General features: G+C 35.1%; 1 non-coding gene and 1 pseudogene across 1 annotated transcript; one reads left to right on the plus strand and one right to left on the minus strand.

The window, feature by feature from the left end:
• Positions 1-6,175: 6,175 nt before the first annotated feature.
• Positions 6,176-6,248, minus strand: TRNAQ-CUG. Its single transcript has one exon. It is a non-coding gene; the product is annotated as a tRNA-Gln (tRNA).
• A 14,181-nt stretch (positions 6,249-20,429) lies between these two features.
• Positions 20,430-20,916, plus strand: LOC122477031 (annotated as a pseudogene).
• The last annotated feature ends 299 nt before the right edge of the window (positions 20,917-21,215 follow it).

The following is a 21,215-nucleotide window of genomic DNA, read 5'->3' on the forward strand; positions in this document are numbered from 1 at the left end:
ATTCCATTTACAATTGCACTAAAAAGAATAAAATATCTAGGAATAAATTTAACCAAGGAGGTGAAAGATCTATACTCTGAAAACAGTAAAATATTGATGAAAGAAATTAAAGACATCAAAAACAAATGGAAAAATATTCCAACTTTATTGACTGAAAGAATTAATATTGTTAAAATGTCCACACTATCCAAAGCAATCTACACATTTCATGCAATCCCTATTAAAATATCGATGGCATTTTTCACAGAACTAGAACAAATAATCCTAAAATTTGTATGGAACCAAAAAAAGACCCAAAATAGCGAAAGTAATGTTAAGAAGAACAATGCTGGAGGTATCACAATCCCAGATTTCAAGATATACTATAAAGCAGTAGAGGGCAAAACACTATGGTACTGGCACAAAAATGACACACAGATGAACAGAACAGAGAGCCCAGCAATAATCCCACACTTATATGGTTAATTAAAATATGACAAAGGAGCTAAGAATACACAATGGGGGGAAAAACAGTCTCTTCAATAAATGGTACTGGGACAACTGGACAGCTACATGCAAAACAATGTAATTGGTTCACTCTTTTACACCACACATAGAAATAAACTGAACATGGATTAAATACCTAATGTAATATCTGAAACCATAAAACCCCCAGAAGAAAACACAGGCAATGATTACTTTGACACTGGCCATAGCAACATTTTTCTTGATGTCTCCTGCAGCAAGGAAAACAAAAGCAAAAATCAACTATTGGGACTGTATTAAAATAAAAAGCTTTTATACAGTGAAGATGACCATCAACAGAATGAAAAGGCAACCTACTGAATGAGAGAAAATGTTCACAAATGACATATCTAAGGGTCAGCAGCTAAAATATATAACTTGTAGAACTCAACATCAAAAAAAAAAAAAAAACCAAAAAGAAAACAAAACAAAACAAAACAAATAATCCAATTAAAAATGGGCAGAGGACCTGAATAAAAATTTTTTCAAAGACCAACAGATGGCAACAGACACATGAAAAGATGCTCAACATCATTAATCATTAGGGAAATGCAAATCAAAACCACCATATATTACCTCAGAGACTTTTCAGAATGGCTAGAATGAAAAAGACAAAAAGTAAGTGCTGGTGAGGATGTGGAGAAAAAAGGAACCTTTGCGCATTGTTGGTGAGAACGTAAATTGGTGCAGCCACTGTGAAAATCAGTATATAGGTTTTTCGAAAAATTAAAAATAGAAATATCATATGATGTAGTAATTCCAAAGAAAACAAAAACATTAACTTGAAAAGATATTTGAACCCCTATGTTCATTGCAATGTTATTTACAATGGCCAAGATATGGAAGCTACTCAAGTACACACTGACAGATGAATGGATAAGGAAGATGTGGTACATATACAAAATGGATTATTATTACTCAGCCATGAAAAGAATGAGATCTTGCCATTTCCAGCAACATGGATGGACCTAGAGAGTATTGTGCTAAGTGAAATAAGTCAGAGAAAGGCAAATACCACATGATTTCACTTATATGTGGAATCTAAACAACAAAGCAAATGAATAAATAAACCAAAAGCAGAAATAGATGCCAAAATACAGAAAACAAACTGATGGTTGCAAGGGTGGGGATGGGCAAAATGGGTGAAGGAAAGTGGGAGATACAGGCTTCCAATTATGGGATGAGTAAGTCATTGGAATAAAAGGCACAGCACAGGGAATATAGTCAATAGTATTGTAATAGCGTTGTATGGGGACAGATGGCAGCTACACTTGTGAGCACAGCATAACGTATAGACTTGTCGAATCACTATGTTGTACACCTGAAACTAATGTAACATCATGTGTGAATTACGCTTCAATTTAGAAAATGTAGATAAATAAACAGAAGAATGAAAAAAAAATTCTCTCTTCTACCACTAACTCTCTTGCACATCTTGATTGAGTGTTAGGCTCACGGCTACAGAAGCAGTTCCGGTGAGGTCCTTTGCAAGATCACAAATCACGTCATTTTGGAATAGGTTATTTGGCATTTAGTGTTTTGGTCTTTGAAGTCTTGGGCCACCCTCTCATTTAACAGGAACTATTGCTTTTAATATCCAAAAGAATACAGATGTTCACAGTACCTTCACTCAGAGCACTTTAATTATTGGCACACTCGGTACCTTTTTATAAAATGTTTATTTTGGAGAGAGAGAAAGAGCATGAGCAGGGGAGGGGCAGAGAGAGGGGAGACAAAGGATCCACAGTGGGCTCCGCACTAACAGCAGTGAGCCGGATGCAGGGCTCAAACTCACGAACAGTGAGATCACGACCTGAGCCAAAGTCAGATGCTCAACCGACTGAGCCAGCCAGGCACCTCCCGGTACATTTTTAAATCCTCCTGAAGAGGTGCGGAGACAGACCTCAAGCTACATTTTGGCAGTGGCTACATACTGTTGTGTGCTCAGATTGACCTTATACCAGAGGTTTCCCCACTCAGAAGCATATGGGGCAGTTACCTCCATCTGGCACAAGACCTGCTTCACCTCCTCACCCTGTTCAGTAGCACACGTGTGGGAATAGGTTTCTCTGGTTTCCACTCTGAGTTCTGCCGCTTATTTGTTCTGTGGCCTCAGGCAAAATATTTAATTCTCATCCTTAGTTTCCTGACTGCTAGATTAGACACATTTGAATACCTTACCTGGGTAGTGACGGGGAAATGAGATGAAAATATTAAGATCTATTGTAGCTTTAGCATAAGCACACAACACAGGAGAAATCCTCGCTAGTCAAACTGACCAACTGCCAGAACCTCAAAATGTGATCACTGAACAGCATCAGTGACATAAACTGGAGTCTTCTAAATGCAAGCTCTCATTAGACCAGTTACTGAGGTCTACCTATAACACTACGGTTACTTGAAATTTGTATATTTTGTTTTTTAACTTTTAATGTTTTCCTGTCTTCAAAAGCAAAGCATCCTTTCTACTCTCAATATACACACCTTCACAGAGTGAAAAACAAATGGTGTAGTTGGGCTAACCAATGTAGATTTTTTGAGCCCACCCTTGCTTCAGTGCCGGAGTCCAGCTCCAGCAGGTCCAGGAACCTGCTGGAGCCATTCCCGAAGGACGAACGGCATCGGCAAAAAAGTGAAAGTAAAACAAAACTAGAATAAAAAAAATAAAAATGGACGCAGACAACCGCAGTGTGTTTAACTGGCCGATTTATTGCAGCAAACGTGGCATTATATATGCTAGTGATTTCCTTGTAGCATACGTCATCTATGTTTTTCTAACATTATCTAATTTTGAAAATGTTCCTATGTGTAATAGACCTTTAAGAAATAACACGGCGGTTTTCCCCTAATTTTCCTGCATACCCTTTGATTATTGATTAATTTCTTACATTATTCCATTATGCATCTGCGTTTATCTATAATCTACAAAGCGTTTGCTTTGCCGTTCTTGTGAAAGGCCCTCCATTTCTCAACACCCCAAGTGGAACAGTTACAGGGACGTGACCTCCTGACCACATGAGGCCAGAAGAACAATGTGTTCGCCTCGGTCCGAGGTGCCAGGAAGGGGCCGAAAAAGCCTTAGAAACCTATGCCCCATGCATTCTCAGAGAGACCATGCACCTAGGAACCAATGAACCATTCTGTAGCTTAACCGACTAGGTTCAGTCATCATCTGGAATGCCTCCTGGGGGCCAGGTGGGCCTAGGGGTTGAAGTCACCTGTGCCCAGAGATACACCCCTTAGTTGCCGGAGTGGGGCTTTCAAATCCGTATGTCTCTCCTTTACAGGCCCTCTTTGCTGGCAAAGGTATGAGGCTATCCTTCCTGTAAGTAGAGGAGTCTTCATAGGGGATGGCAAAGGCTAAACGTAAGGCCGCACAATTTCTTGCAGAACCTTTCTTCCTACTGGTTCTTTTCCCAGGGGGCCTGCCGAGGGCCATTCCCCAGCAGACACTACCCCAGGTAGTTTTAAGGCCGAATTACCTGTAAGCGGGAGGACAAGAAGCTTCGCTGTCGGTGGGCCGCCTTGCAGTCACCAATCTGTCCACAGCCCGGGCCCTGCCACTCAGGCTGGGTAGCTCGGCTTCCAGCACTTCAAATGCATCCCAAAGTTTGAGAATCACTATTCTCTGTAAACTCAACTGAAGCACAGATTTTATAAACCAGAAATTTTGATTTAGTTGAGGTAGGTTGTGAGCTGGGTAACAGGTTTTAACAAATCTACTTGGAATTTATTTGCAGTTAGTTTGATAGCCACTGCTCTCCTGTCCAAATTTACCAAATACAGCAGGAAAAAGCCTTGTGTTTCCATCAATGTCAGGAAAAGACCTCACATTGACCTAACAAGGATTATGGGCTCACCCCTAGACCAAGCACTTTGGCCAGGGGGATGGAGGGTTGATTCATGGAGTCCTATTTTTTCCCCTGAAGTGTAAGGAAGTGTCAGCTCTACTCGCACTTGGAATGAAATTTGGGGTTGTTTCTTGAAGACATACCAGAAAATTGGGAACTGGAGAGTGGAAAGAGCAAGAAACAGATGTCCACTTAATGATTTAACTTTTATTGCCAAGTCTTTCTTAATGTTTCCTTGCAGGTCTGTTTTTGTTTGCTAGTTTATTATTTCAGGGCTTATCATGGTCACATTCATGTTTCTTCTCAATCATAAAACACTTTTTAAATTTTTTCCTAGAAAAAAATATTACTGTTTTGGGTTTTCTGCATTTCTGAAATACAACTGCATAAGCACCTGTCTCATTTTTCAATCTCTTATACACACATATGTATATACATACACATACATATATATGTATGTATGTGTGTGTATATCTGGATATACAATAACTCTTTAATAACTCTTGTGTGTATATCTGGTCACAATAACTCTTTAATTCCTAAAAATGTTTACTCTGTTTTCTCTCATGTCAAACTTATTGCACACGCTGAAAGGCTGTCTATTCTCTCATTTAATTTGGCAATGAGAAAATTATCACCTCAATCATCTAAACATTCTCCCAGAAGTTCAAGTCTATTTAATTAGACAAAAACAAAAAGGCCTAGCAATGTCAGAAAGTACTCAAAGATAACTATCTTGTAGGTGTGTAAATAGTTATGATTGCATATATTTGTAGGCAATGCTGGACAACTAATAGTCATTAGAATTAGAAGTAAAAGAATTAGAATTAAAAGTATTTTATAAAATGGAAAATAAAAACATAAAGGTATAAATCATTTTCATATATAAATATCACTAAGACATTGTATAGGACAAAATACACAGAAGTTCCAAAAATGTATATACTGTGCACTCAAAGGTTAACTCTGAGGCCTGGACTGCCCAAAGCCTATATTTGCCTAAGTTCTTCAGGGCTAGTCCTTGTCCAGCTTTTGATACGAGCCCTTAGAATACTTGCCTGATAAGAATGTGTTTGTATAGTTTATGCTAGCAGTGTGATTTATGGTAGATTTCTCTTTGTATATGCCTGGGGCTTTGAGGCATTGAGGCATCCTGTCTCAATTAGACCTGCGTGAGGGCTGGCAACTGAGGAACTAAGGTTAGTGACAGAGATGCTCCATGCTTACAAGGGTGTCAACATTTTGCATGTACTGTAGCACATTAGTGCTGGAAAAAATTAGCACTATCTGTAGAATTCCATAAGAAAAGAATAACTGGAGGCTTGTGCCTGGTGTCTCCTGGATCCCTCCTTATGTGTCTTTTCCCTTTGCTGATTTTATAATACACTATACTTGTGAGTTTAATAGCTTTCCTGGTTTCTGTGAATTCTTTTAAGAAATCATCAAGATAGATGATACATGATAGAGGGTGGTGTTAGAGATCTCCAGTACACAAAGGAATAAATAAATAAAGGAATAAAATGTGAACACATTAATTACTAATTGTGTGTGGAGTAGTCCTCACTTAAACTCTCCAGAAAGTCCCCCTGAATACACAACTAAATCTGTTGTATTTGTAAGCCCACGCTCCTACTTCAACACGTCATAGCATTCTAGATTAGCATTGTAATTTCCACAGGTTAGGAAAGTAGCAAGGGATTAACCTTCTAGAAGAAATTAAGGCAGAAAATTTAGAAGAGATTTTTATACTATTTTAATAAAGTTAGAATTCCAACATTTTAAAAACAGAGCTTTTTGTTTTGGTTTTCTAGTAGGGTCTACACCCAACGTGAGGCTTGAACTCAGAACCCTAAAATTCAGAGTCACATGCTCTACCAACTGAGCCAGCCAGGCACGCCAAAAACAAAGTTTTATCGATCAAGGAAGCCAGTAACAAATAATCCTTTGGGCAGCTGAACATGATACTCTTGATAGGCTTGGTTTATGCAACCCTAGTGGAATTAGGGATGGGGTTATCTTTATTTAAACCCCCTAAATTGAGGTCTCAGGGTGGATAATTCCTTAAAGAAAAACTGGAATGTAATTCTTCAAGATAATGTCAGAACTAACCAAAATCCCAGGTGTAATATCACTCTCTTGTCACTCTATGATCCTTACATGACTCCTCAAGTTTGGAGGCTCAAGAGAAGTCAATATCACTTCACTCTATGATTCAAGAGAACACATGTGTGAAGAAGGCACAACTTTGACAACCTTCAGTCCTTTCTCCATTGATGAATTCCTGTTTATCCTTCATATATAGGGAAAAATTCAAAGAGCAGTTTTTCAGACTATGTGGATGGAATGGAGCATACAGGCTAAGTGTATAATCTCTGGACTCCTATTGCCTGGGTTCCAATCCCACATGCACCAATTAATACCTGTTTTAATTTGTATATGTTTCTTACTTTCTCTAAACCTATCTTTGACCCTCATAAACAAAGATAATAGTATTCACCTTATGATGTTACTGAAGACTAGTGAAACAATTCAGATAAAGCACTTAGTACTAAGTAAACAGTAAGCGTTCAATAACTGTTAAAGATTATTATTATCATTAATTATTCATCATCCTAGTCTCAGTAGCACTTTTAATTATTTTGCTCCCTTAGTTGCTGTGGAATTCCCTCTTGTGTATGGCTTTATACTTTTTGGTTGCCTTTCCTTGGGCTTGTTTTCAAGATCAATCTCCTTTACTAACACAGTCAATGATTAAACACACCAGGCCTCAATCGCAGGACACGAATTTCTTTTTTTCAGTACTTTTGAGCAGTCTAGTTTACTTTTATACTTTCATTTACCAATTTATACCCTAATAGCTCCCAAAAAACATCTCCCTGTCACAGATATCATTGCTGAATTCCATATCTCAACATTCAAAGGCATTCTTGCCATCTCTACCCAATTCGATAAGAGGAATTTTACAATCATATGTAAAAGGCTAAATTGAGATTTTTATCTCCCAGTTCTGTTTTTCTTATACTCACCACTATCTGTGCATGTTAGCTGTTCTGGTCTGAATGCCTGTGTCCTCCTAAAACTCTCAAATTGAAATCCTACCTCAACCGCAGTATTAGGAGGTGGGGCCTTTGGGAGGTAATTGGATCATGAGGATGTAGCTCTCACAAATGGTATTAGTGCCCTAATAAGGGGGAAACCAAGAGAGCTCTCTAGCCCTCTTTTTGCCATGGGAGGATGCAAGAAGATAGCTGACTACCAACTGGATGAGGGCCCTCATCACAACCTGTTCGTGCTTGCACTCTGATCTCAGACCTTCAGGCTCCAGAACTGTGAGAAATAAGTTTCTGTTTTATATAAGCAGCCTCGTGTATGGCACATTATGCAAGCCAAAACCCAGGGGCCAATCGTAACATTTCTTTTTCTATTATATCCAATCCACTGTAAGCCCGTGTAACTTCCACATATTTCTATCTCGACTGCTAGCACCTCAACTGAAAAGACAGCAGCGATCAAGTATACCATAGCAATTGCAACTTCACACATGCAAAACTAATTAATGTCAAATTTGAAAATCTCCTCACTTCCTAACAATTACGAAGCCTGATCACTATGAGTTTTTAAAATGCCTACACTACAGTCGTTTATATGGCATTAATGTTTGTTCCTGAACAAAATGCATAATAACGATGTTATAGACATTTGACTTTTCATAAAAATGATCCATTAGGTATTGCAATAAATGAGATTATATATCACTAAGAACTAATTTGGTTTCCACTAATGGACTACCAGCAGTTACAACTAGATTTTGTGACTTCTTTAGTCATTTCTTTTAATACATGAACACTCAAAGTTAATTACTGAGTTGACTTCATTTACATTTTTAGTGTTTATCAAAATGAATACCAACTGCATGTATCCATAATTCAATAAATAATGCACATGATATATAAAATAAGGGTTTTTGGTTAGTATGGGTTTTATTTAAAAATTAAATAAAACTAATAATCTCACACAAAACACTAAATTAACCTGTAGTAAGATCCCAATTTTATAATCTGGGAATAACAGAGATATCTTGAAGGTGCACGGATTTATAACTATATTGAGAAAAAAATGTAATATATGAAGCAAATTTGATGCAAATTTATGTTCAAATGACATGATCTTTTAAAATTATTGTAATGCACTAGAAATCTTTAATATTTCATATCACATTTGTTATTCTAATAATTTCAAAGGCAACGATTATATACTTCAGTTAACTTCTTTAAAAGCATATTAACATCTTTCTTTAAATAAAGGGAAAGACAAGAAAAAATATTAATTTGACATCAAACATTATAGTACAAAAGTAGAAACAGCTTAGTGGATGAATTTTTCTGACTACTGGTAAGATAACATTATTTAAACCTTTCTGAACCTGATGATTTAAGATTTTAGAATCTCAGAATCTCACTAGTACTGTGAATGCCCAGCCTAACTGCTTATTTAGGAAGATAATCTGTTTTGTAATCTTTCTAAAGCACAGCAACATTCACACCCATGCCTTAAAAAAAAAAAAAGGCCCCAAATTACCAACAAAATAAAATCCAAAATTTAATAGCTAGTATTCAAGACATTTTGCCATCTGGCCACTAAGTGTCTTTCCAAAATTATCTCCCACTGTTTTTTTCCTCACACACTCTCATATTCTAGCCAAAATAAATTACCTAGTTTCTCCTGAATATATACTAAGTCTCTGCACCTCAGTGGCTTTGTCTCAACTTTTCAGGGGTTCCATCTCATCAACCCCAGATCCAAACCATCTGTCAAGGTGTAGCTCAGATGCCAAGTCAACCAAGAAGTCATACCAAAGAGCTGTTATGATAGTAATGTCTCCCTCCTCTAAAGTTCCATCATCCCCAGTGACTTTCCTTTTGGCATTCACCACATTCTAGTATACAGTAGAAGTATTTATGCTAACTTAGAATTTAGGGTAAAGTGTTCTATAACCAGAGCCCTCTCTTGATTTATCATTGTTCTTTTTTTCCTTTAATAGTGCCTTACTATTAACTGAATAATTGTCTTACTAAAAAGCAAAAGGTAACACTTCTGTGAACACTCAAAGGGAAATATCACTCCCTGATTTCTCTTCATTTTAATAAGTGTCAGCATTTCTTTGCTGAATATAACTATGTAACTCTTACCTATCCAGAAATCTTTATGCATCACTCTCAGAATAGTTAAACCATTATAAGTTACAATTTAATCACCAAAACAATACCATAGTTTAATTCTTTGTCCTTACTCTTAAACATTTAAAAGGATACAATTATAATGGTCTAAGTAATGGTAGTATTATACTTAGATTATTATACAACCTGGCAAGTGCAATATTTCAGTCACGAGAAAACCTCTATTGTTTAAGTTGTACACTTTTTTTCCAATTGAAGAAGGCCCAGTACACAAACAAGGAACAGAATACTTTTCCAAAAAGTGATAATTCAGTCTCCTTTTCTACTCTTACTGGCTCAGTTTGCAATACAAGTATCTCTTTTGAGATATTTGGTCCCATTAAGATTCTTCTTATTAACCAAAATGAATTCGAATGAATAAGGAGGAATAAAGAGCAAAGAAACTGTAACAGAATTTTGGAAATTGAGATTGCAAGAAACTTTGGCTAACAGATATTAAAATTATTATCCAATACCAAATAAAACTATCGTAATGGTACATAAATAGGTTAAATGAGTTAGTCCAGAAATAAACTCTAGTATATATAAAATTTTAAGATATACAAACAAAACCCCTAGTTTAGTGGGTTAAAACAATATATTTTTTAATTTTTTAATGTGTATTTATTTTTCAGAGAGAGAGAGAAAGACAGAGCATGAGTAGGAGAGGGGCAGAGAGAGAGGGAGACACAGAATCCGAAGCAGGCTCCAGGCTCTGAGCTGGCAGCTAGAGCCCAATGCGGGGTTCAAACCCACAAACAGTGAGATGATGACCTGAGCTGAAGCTGGATGCCCAACCGACTGAGCCACCCAGGTGTCCCAAAACATATTATTTATTAAACAGTGTTAGGACAAACAGTTAACTATTAGACAAAAAATTCTATCCATTGTTAACATAAGATACCAATATATATATTTTTGAGTGACTTAAAGACGTAAATCTAATTAAAACATAAATATGTCTGATATCAAAATTAATCTTGTACCTCCAAAATTCCAAATTTACTTTGGGTTTCAGAGAATTTCACTGTGCAAATTACAAAGAGAAAGACAGACTGATTTGATCTGTGATGCACAGGAAACATGGTAGCATCTAAAGAGGGACAACCTTTTAGGTTCGACTTGATAAAGAAATCTAAATAAATACAGAGAAGTGAAATATTTTCCAATCATTGAAATAGGTAGAACTATGTAAATCAGTATAAGCATAGAAAAAATATTATTAGAAACTTCAAAGAGGGGAGAAAAAGTGAAAAGATGTTTCCCTGTTCTAAGAGAGAGGCCTTGATCATAATATGTTGGCCAGTGATATGACAACAAATTTTATTTTGGAGGATTGCATATATTTGTACAGTTTCTCAGGTTTATGAGAAAATAATTATCTTCATTTTGCCAGGAAAGTTAGTTGAGGTTTGTAGAAACGTAATTATTTGCTTAAGAACTTATTAAGCCTCATTCTAAGGTTTGGACACTTGTACCATGACTGCAGGTAAGTATCATTACCACTACTCTAACAAGTCTGGATGGTTTAGTTGATCCAAAGAAAAATAAAGTAAAACAAGTTTCTAAAACAGAATATAAAAATACAAATAAAATTATAAAATGTGGTACCAGTGTTTCTAATTGGTCTTTTAGTGCATTCAAAACCAGTAGAAAAGATTGAGTTCCCAGCAGGCATCTCTTCCAGGGAAATGAGCTGAGTCAAATCAGATGAACCATATGTCATAGTGATGATATGGTTTGCTTTTATTTTATGTAGATCCTGTTAAGTTGTGTGTCTGTATGTGTGTGTACTAAAAAAAGTAATTACAAATTAACCAAATTCGGTAAGAGTCAATGACCCAACAAATTTAATTTTGCCTCCCTAAAGACTGTATCACAGAGGAAAAAATTTTTTATTAAATTCTACATCAGATAGGCATATTTTAATAATTTTTAGAATAAAAAAAAGAAATATTTTGGCAAAGAATTATGCAAGAAATTCTGTATAGCAAATGGTAAACTGAGAAGGTACAAGCTTATAGTCATTGCTTAGCAACAATCTAGGATGAATACCAGGGAAATAATTGCTAACTATTAGAGACAGGTAAAATTCAGAGAGGATAAAATACATCATCATTGAAGCTTCTGAAAGAAATAATGCCTTTTTTCTGAGCTTAGCTATCGCTGCTGGATACTATACAGAGGCATTTTTTTTTTTTCTTGATCTGTTCCTATTCCAAGCCCTGTTTATTTCTACTGATAATGTTTCAGTAACAGTGTACAACTCATTTTTTTGACAACTAAAGGAAGTTTTGCTTATTCCCAAATTGCTATCATCTTGCATAAATATGGAGAAATACAATGAAATTAAAACCTTAAATATACTCAGAAATATAATGTATATATATATATTTTTTTCCTGAATAAAAAGAATAATTTGATGATTCTATAATTACTCATAGTTTATAAAATAATTTCCTACACATACCATTTAATTGTAAAAATAACCTAGAATTCAGACTTGTGTTTTCCTATTTTACATATGTGTACAAATAACAATGGGCATAAGATGAAAATGATATTTTTCATATGTACAAATAACAATGGGCATAAATGAGTAGGAGAAAATGGTCAATATTCTGTGGTATTTAACTACTTGAAAAGGAAATAGTTCCAATAAATATTTAAGGTGATCTCTCTGTTTTAAATCTGCTGTTGAGGAAGGATTACACATACCTAAACTCATCCATTGTAAGTGCATGAGTTGATGAAATTTGACAAACCAGAAATAGAAAAGAAATTCTTCATCTTAAGTGAATCAATGAAAAATCTACAGTTAGCATAATATTTTATTTTTATTTTATTTTATTTATTTTTTAAATATTTATTTTCAGAGAGAGAGAGTGCGTGCAAGAGGCAGAGAGGCAGAGAGAGACGGGGAGAGAATTCCAAGCAGGCTCTGTGCTGTCAGCGCAGAACCTGATGCCAAGCTCCATGTCACCAACCATGAGATCATGACTTGAGCCAAGATCAAGAGTCAATGCTTAGGGTGCCTGGCTGGCTCAGTTGTTTAAACATCTGACTTCGGCTCAGGTCATGATCTTACAGTTTATGAGTTCGAGCCCCATGTTGGGCTCTGCGCTGGCAGTGAGGAGCCTGGAACCTGCTTTGGATTCTGTGTCTCCCTCTATCTCTGACCCTCCCCACTTGCACGTGCTCTCTCTCTCACTGTCTCAAAAATAAACATTAAAAAAAGTTTAAAAAAAAAAAAGAAAAGCCAGACGTTTAACTGACTGAGCTACCCAGGTGCCCCAAAGTTAGCATAATATTTTAAAGAAAAAGACTGAATGACTTCCCACAAGTTTGGGAACAAGGCAAGGGTATCGGTTCTTATCATTTCCAGTCAAAATTAAATGGAGGTCCTAGTGAGTTTAATAAGGCAAGAAAAGAAAATATACAGATTGGAAAGGATGACTTATAACTATCTCTTTTTTCAGAGATGCTATTATCATATATATACAAAATCTGAAGGAATATACAAAAAAGTAAACAGAATAAGTGAATTTATCAAGTTTGTAGGATATAAGATCACTACACAAAAAATCAATTGCTCTTCTAAATGCCAGCAAATAACTATTAAAAGTGAAAATGAAACTTTATCATGCACAATAGTATCAAGAGACATGAACTACTCAGAAAAACAGTAGCACAATAATATGTAAAACTTGCAAATGAAAACTACAAATATTGCTGAAAAAAACCAAGAAATTTAAAGAAATGTTGTGATACACCATTTTCTTGGAAAGGAAAACTCTACAGTGTTAACACATCAATCCTTTACAAATTTATCTACAGACTTACCCTCAATAAAAATGTCGACAAGCTTTTTATGCAAAAATTTACAAAACTATTCTTTTTTTTTTTTTTTTTTAATTTTTTTTTTCAACGTTTATTTATTTTTGGGACAGAGAGAGACAGAGCATGAATGGGGGAGGGGCAGAGAGAGAGGGAGACACAGAATCGGAAACAGGCTCCAGGCTCTGAGTCATCAGCCCAGAGCCTGACGCGGGGCTCGAACTCCCGGACCGCGAGATCGTGACCTGGCTGAAGTCGGACGCTTAACTGACTGCGCCACCCAGGCGCCCCAACAAAACTATTCTTAGAGTAACATGTAAGTGTAATAGATCTTTCATAACCCAAAATATTAAAACAAGTTGAAGGATCTTTACTACCTGATTTCAGAACTTTATATAAAGCTCCAATATTCAAGATTGTATGTAGTACTAGCATAAGGAGATGATGGAACAGAATAAAAAGTCTACAAATATGGCCAATTAATTTTTGACAAGGGTGCGACACTAATGAAAGAAAGAAGAGTTGTTGCAATAAATATTGTAGCAATATTTATTACAATATTTATTGAACAAATTGAATATTCATATAAAAATGCATTTGGATGTGAATTTCACACTACACAAATGAACCTGAAATAGCTCTTAGACCTCAATACAAAAGTACAAACTATAAAACACATAGGAAAAAATCTTTCAATCCTTGCTATAGGAAAATATTTGTTAGGATAAAAAAAATAAAATGTAGTTCATCAAATATAGAAATTTCTCCTCTTTCTTAAAGTTAAGAAATGAATACAAGTCACATAGACCTGAAGAAAATATTTACAATAGACATATCTGAAAAAGGGACTTGTATCCAGAATACATAAAGAATTATTCCAATCAATAATTAGAAAACTTTATTTTCTTAAATGTTTGTTTATTTTTGAAAGAGTGGGAGAGAGAGAGCATGAGCAGGTGAGGGGCAGAGATAGAGGGAGACAGACAATTCCAAGCAGGTTCCACTTTGTCAGCACAGAGCCCGATGTGGGGCTTGAACCCACCAACCCGAGATCATTACCTGAGCTGAAATCAAGAGTCAGATGATTAAATGACTGAGCCACCCAGGCGCCCCCCAAAACAACTTTAAATACACAGGCAATTATTTTTAGTAAATACTTCACTAGAGAATATTCAATATGCACATAAACAAATTTCCAATGCCTTTAAGTCTTCAGGGAAATAAAAATAAGATGCACAAATACCAATTCTAACCTTCTCTAATAGTTAAATTTTAAAAGTGTCACAAAAGCAAAAGTTGACATGGATGTGAGACAACTAACTGGAACTTCACAGAATGATTTCGGGAATGCAAAATGGTACAACTTGGAAAACATGTAGGCAACTTCTTAAAAAGTTCAACATATTCCATGGTATGATCCCAACCCCTCTACTTCTAGGTATTTACCCAAGAGAAATGAAAGCTTATGTCTATACAACAAAACTTCTAAAAAAAAAGTGTTCATAGCCACTTTATTCATAATATCCAAAATCTGGGAAGAACTGTAATCTCCATCACTCATAAATAGGCAAACAATAAATGGTTATTAACCATACAATGGAATTTTAAAACAGCAATGAGAAGGAACTGATTTCTGATACATGCCAGAACATGGGTGAACCTCTAAAAGCCTATGCCAAATGAAGGAAGCAAGACAAATTATACCACATATTGTATCAATTAATTAACATAAAATTACCCCAAAAGGCAATTCTGAAGAGACAAAAAGCAGGATTGTAGATATTTCAAAATAACCTTTAGTATTATGCCATCATGTGACTATTTCTTTGACTTACACATTAGTTACTAATACCACATGTACTGACCACAAAACTAGCAAAAATTGCAAATATATTTCCCTTTGTAGAAAGAAACCATGATGAGCAATCAAAGGTATGTAGGAGCAAATGCAAATATATGTATACAGTTACATAAATAATATATTTATACATTTGTGTGCTTATTTGAAGGTCTACAATTTATCTTTTTAAGTTTTTTTCTCTTTGCAGTTGAATAAAGGAACACAGTATAATCAGAAACAGCTTAAAGCTCTCCTGGTCCAGTCTGGACCTGAGGGGGGGTCCTGGTGCCTCAGCTGACTAGGCTTTCTTTTTGGGACAGGTCACCTCCACTTCTGGGGTCTGGGAGCCTCCCTGCTCCTACGGCCTTTCTGTAGTCAATTCCTAAAGCAGGAGGGGAGCCTGGGAAAGCCACAGTTTGGGCAGACAGGGAGCTGGGACCCCAGAACTTCTATTATCAAGAGCCCCCCTCCCAGTACATTAATTTAAGTAGCTGTGTCAGACCCAGATCTAGAAATGGAATAACTATGGAAAGGGCATGGAAATATAAAATTTGTAGAACAGTGTCCAATTTCTTTCCAAAACACTATAACATTTTAAGTTCCTTCATAATCTGATACTAAGATAAAAATATAAAAACTATCTTATTACTTAATCTACATTAAAGATTAAGCATACTTAATATTCTTTTGTTATTTTATAATTTTTTGTATTTATGCTTTCATCTTTTCTACAAATATTATTTTTTAAGTAGGCTGTCATTTAATTATTTGAAGTACCAAAATTATTACATATTAAGTACATGCATATATGAATATTTCCATTTTACTTTCAATTATGTTTTATAAATTGTGTTACTACATTGATTCTTATTTGAGTTATTTTATACAAATTACTGTATATAAAATGTTTCGTGCGTGCTAAATGTTATATAATTATTACAGAAATAAAAATTTTGGCTACCGATAATACAAGTGTCACTTCATTTTCCTTAGTGGAAGTTTTGGCTATTCATAAAATTTCTCATCCAAGTCAACATTAGAAGCAGATCAATAATTAAAAGGAAAAATCTTTTAATATTTTGAGATTTTGCATGCAAATATGCTTAAATTATTTTAATTTATACATAATTTATTCAAACATACATTTTAATAAGAAATCAAGAAAATTTGCTTTTTTTTGCATTTGTTACTTTTATGCTAGCTCCCCCCCCTTTTCTTTATGTATTACCATTGTTAGATTATTGCATTTATATAAATTAATCACTTTAAACAAATTAAGTACTTTTGATTGCAAAACAGCTATAAATTTTTGAAAAGTATTAGCATACTATATATTTGACATATACACCAACCGTGCCAAAGAAAGGACATATTACGAACATGTAAACAATGATTTAAAAGGAAACTAACCTCCCTTTGGAAGCCAAGCGGCGTTCTGCGAGACGTCATTGTGGGCTTTGAGAAGATAGCTGCCTTCTCAATAGCATCAACGTAGAATTACAACCAGAGCCAAAGAAAAAATATAACCATCAATGTCGAATTTTATATTAAGCAAGATTATCCTTCCAAATTGATAATGAAATAAGATACATGCACATAAACAAGTCTGAGTCAATTTGTCTCTTGAGAAGCCAATTCACGTTGCTACAGGAAGTTCTTCTGGCTAAAGGGAAGTGACATGTGTGATGGCGACTGAGAACCAATGAAATACGTGGAAAGAACACTGAGAGGACGCCCAAGATGGCGCCCTCCATTTGTGGCAGTTGGTAACCGCAGCTGATTGGAATTTTAGCCTGGAACTTTATATAGCAACACAACTGTTGCACTCTATTGATTATAGAGTCATGAGGTTAAGAATAAATAAATGAATAAATAAACAAATAAATAAATAAATAAAATGTACCACTTTTATTTTTCTAAAGAAAAAAATAAATAGTCATGAGGTTGACCCAGAATTCTGGGAAGAGCCATAAAATTCATCTATTGAAACAAAAACATGTCAAAGCATGTGTGGACATGTTTTAAACGACCTCAGATAAAAACCCAACAGAGGAACTTAATATAAGTAGTAAAACATGTTCAATAAACATAGAAGTACATACAAAAGTAAGAACAGAAACAAAAAGAGGACATGAAAAATGAAGGGCAGGATGGTCAAATTTAAAGCAAACAATATTAATAGTAACTAAGTGTAAAAAGACCTAAACATTCGAATTAAAAGTGTAGACTGTCAGACTAGATAAGAAAAAAATAACAAAAACTAAGTCCATTATATGCTGTTTATATGACACACAACTTGTATTTAAAGATATGGTTCAGTATGAAATAATAGTATAAAAAAAGATATAACAAACATTAACACAAGCATAAGAAAGCTGGATTGGGCACGCTGATGCTAGACAAAATAAACTTTAATAAAGGAATATAACTGGAAATAAGGGATGTTTTATTGTGATTAAAGGATTCATTTAACAGGCATATTACAAACCTAAATATTTGGGTACCCTATAAACAAAATTCAAATACATAAAACAAAACCTACTGTTTTTATTTCCAGTTCTTAATTATGCTTCTTATGTTTTGGATATATGAGGCCTTTTAAATTGCACATCTGATGGCTCTATTTTCTATTTATCTGGTGTATCTATTTCTGTCTGTTATATAATTTCTATTTAATTTTTTAATTTTTAAATTTTATTTATTTTGTTTTGTTTGGGTAAATAGTTATTTTAATAGAAATGCTATTTATGTTTATATTTAATGGGTTTATTATTCTTTTGAAACAAGTTAAGTATTTAAAATGTTTCTTATTTTATTTTTTATTTATTTATAAAAATTTTTTAATTTAACTTTTAGTTTAACATACAGTGCAATATTGGTTTCAGGAGTAGAATTCAGTGATTCATCACTTAAATACAAAACCTGATGCTCATCACACTAAGAGTCCTCCTTAATACGCATCACCCATCTAGCCCATCTCCCACCCACCTCCCCTTATTTTTTTTTAAGACTTTAAAGTAATCCCTACCCCCAGCGTGGGGCTCAAACTCACAAACGTGAGATCAAGAGTGGCACACTCCACTAAGCCAGCTAAGTACCCCTCAGTTGAGTTTTAGTCACATTTTTTCTCATACTTTTCCTGGTCATTTTTACTTGTGTGCCAGAAATAATATATGAAAATTACAGAGATAATCCAAATTTAATTTTACTCTGGCTGAGCAACTAACAGCACAGCACTATCATTTTCAGACATTCTTAATCTAATCAGAGATTCCAATGATTCAAAGTCAGGATTTTGTCCCTGGTTAGAATTGGTTGATTTCAGGTTCACTATAGCTTCCAAACCATAACCTTCAGAGTCCCACCCAAACCCCACAGAATTTGTATCTATCTCATCTCCCACCACACAAAGACAATGATCAGTGATGCCTGAACTTGGTTCTCCCTGTATCTTGGTGAACTTATTGGAAGTTAGTGTTGTTTAATTTCCAGTCTCTAAGTAAGCTCTCTACATCTGCAGACCCTCAAGATGAAAGCCACTTAAAATGCTATATTCACTTCTGTGGATTTTTACTGTGTAATATTTATTTGCCTTTCTTAGTTTTCCAATCTTTCTTCTCTTTCTAGTTTCTCAGGAGAGAGATGATCTGATTTATCCAGTCTACCTTGATCAGATGAGCTCCAACATAGAATTGAATGCATGTTCAAACTTTAGATCTGCATATGCTGCTGACAGCTTCATCAGAGATTATGATTTCTTTCATACAATTTCCTTGAATTCTTTCAGATTTTTATTAAACCCTAGCATATGATTTTGTTTCATTAATATGTGCAGATACTGGAACCTATACATACAAATATCTGTAAACAGACCTTATTTACTTGATGCTTTTTCCAGTAGGTAATCGATCTAGAATGAAACTCCAGCAAATGGACTATACCTACTACATGAATACTGAATGAAGAAACATTTATTAGCTCAATCAAATAAAATTAATTGGAAGAATCTAAGTAAACTATGACAAAAAATATCTGCTGCTAGTGAAGATCATGTACTCTAAAATAAATGGTTTATTTTCCTAATTTTTAATTAATTGGCTTTATGGATAAAAAGCTAAAAACTATAGCATGCCACAAAAAAAATACACTGTGTTTATGAAGATGTCTGCTTCCAGCAGTGACAGAATGGCCTTTTACAGCATAACCTTCCTGCTGAGGAAATCTAGAAAAACTGGAAAAATTATCAGACATTTGAACACAGAATTTGAAGGGACAAGATCTCAGAAAGAATTGCCCAGATGATAAGAAGGGCTATTTTTGTTTTTTTTCCCCCTTGTTTTTCTCTTACTTTCAGAGATAGGTGAATTAAATTCTCATACTGTCATTATTTGCCTGTATTTCCTTTCAGTTCTGTCACTTTCTGCTTTGTAAAATGAGGCTATATTGTTATCTAAATATAAGGTTAGGGTGTTTCTATCTTTCTCTTGGATTTAGCCTCTTATTATATTGAAATAAGCCTATTTTTTCACCTAAATCTACCGTGTCCAATATAAGAATAACAAATCAACTTCTCTTTGCTTAACTGTCACATTGTACATTTTTCCCCATTCTTTTCCATAGGCCATGCAGTTCACTTTTAAGATTATTTTGATGTTTTCTGACTACCTTTGACTTTTAAAATGGAGTATTTAGCCTGTTTATATTTAATATATGGTATATATGGATTTGAATCTTCCATGTTATCATTTTTTCTGTTTGTTCTTTGGGATACAACAGTAAAACGGAAACAAGAACAAGAACAAAACACATGTGCACTATATAATCCTAGGGAGAAAAACTTGACAGAACTGTAACATTAAACTTGTAAACTTTGGTATACCATAATAAAAAGTAAGGAAAAGCCTTGAATTTGGGAAGTCATTTTAAGGTCCATAAGACAAATGTCTTAATCAAAAACTGTGTCACAGTTCAATAGCAACTGGGATTTATACAAATCCATCTAATTACATATAAGCTTGCTTGATCTAAATAAATTTCTTTTCAATTTTATGTTAGAAGTTATTTTAATTACACCGACATCAGTATTTAAGATTCCCCTTGCAGATCAGGCTGGGTTGCCATTGTCACTGCAGACATCACGCCATCTCCTGGGATCTCAATGAGGCCAGCTGATGCTCCAGAATGGGAAATAAGCCAATCTGGGAACAGACTGGATCGAGCTTCATTCAACATTACTACCGGTTACTTGATAATGACAGAATGTAACTAGGTGCAATTTATATTGACGCACCATGCCTTAGGTGGGAAGGACAGAAATCCCAAGAGAAAGCTACCATTGTGGAGAAATCGTCTACCCTTCTGTTTCAGAAAACCTAGCACAGCATCACGACACAGCATCACGACACAGCATCATCCGCCTGTGCCACATACCTGCATCATCACCATGGTTGTGGGCCAGCTCAAGGCTGATAAAGACCTCATGATGGGATTCCACCAGATGTTCCTATTAAAGAACGTCAAGGATGCTTGAGTTTGCACCAATGACATATTCAGGCTGCACAACTTCTGCCGACCTTCTCTCCCAGCCACATACTCATGCTTTTTCCCCCTTTGCTCTCTTTCCCATACCATACTTACTCCTCCAGATGCTCCAAATGTTAACAAATGAGCCCCACTGCAGTGGGAGCAGATGCAGTGTGCTATTACTGAGCTGTTGTGCATGATACCTGGATGCTAGCTCGTTGCATCTGACAGAAGTTTGTGTTGTACCAGCACATGCCTAAAGAGTTGAATAACACAAAAGGTCATCTTTTTTAAAAAAAGAATCTACTGACAAGTTGTTCTAGGAACCCAAAGAAGTGAAGGAGAAAGCAGCTGCCTCACCACCCACATACTGATTTGTTTGGATGTTTCAATGCTTCATGATACAACAAAACGATGAAAATTTTCTTACCAAATAAGATAAAA

The sequence above is a fragment of the Prionailurus bengalensis genome, chromosome X, assembly GCF_016509475.1.
Source record: "Prionailurus bengalensis isolate Pbe53 chromosome X, Fcat_Pben_1.1_paternal_pri, whole genome shotgun sequence".
Classification (NCBI taxonomy): domain Eukaryota; kingdom Metazoa; phylum Chordata; class Mammalia; order Carnivora; family Felidae; genus Prionailurus; species Prionailurus bengalensis.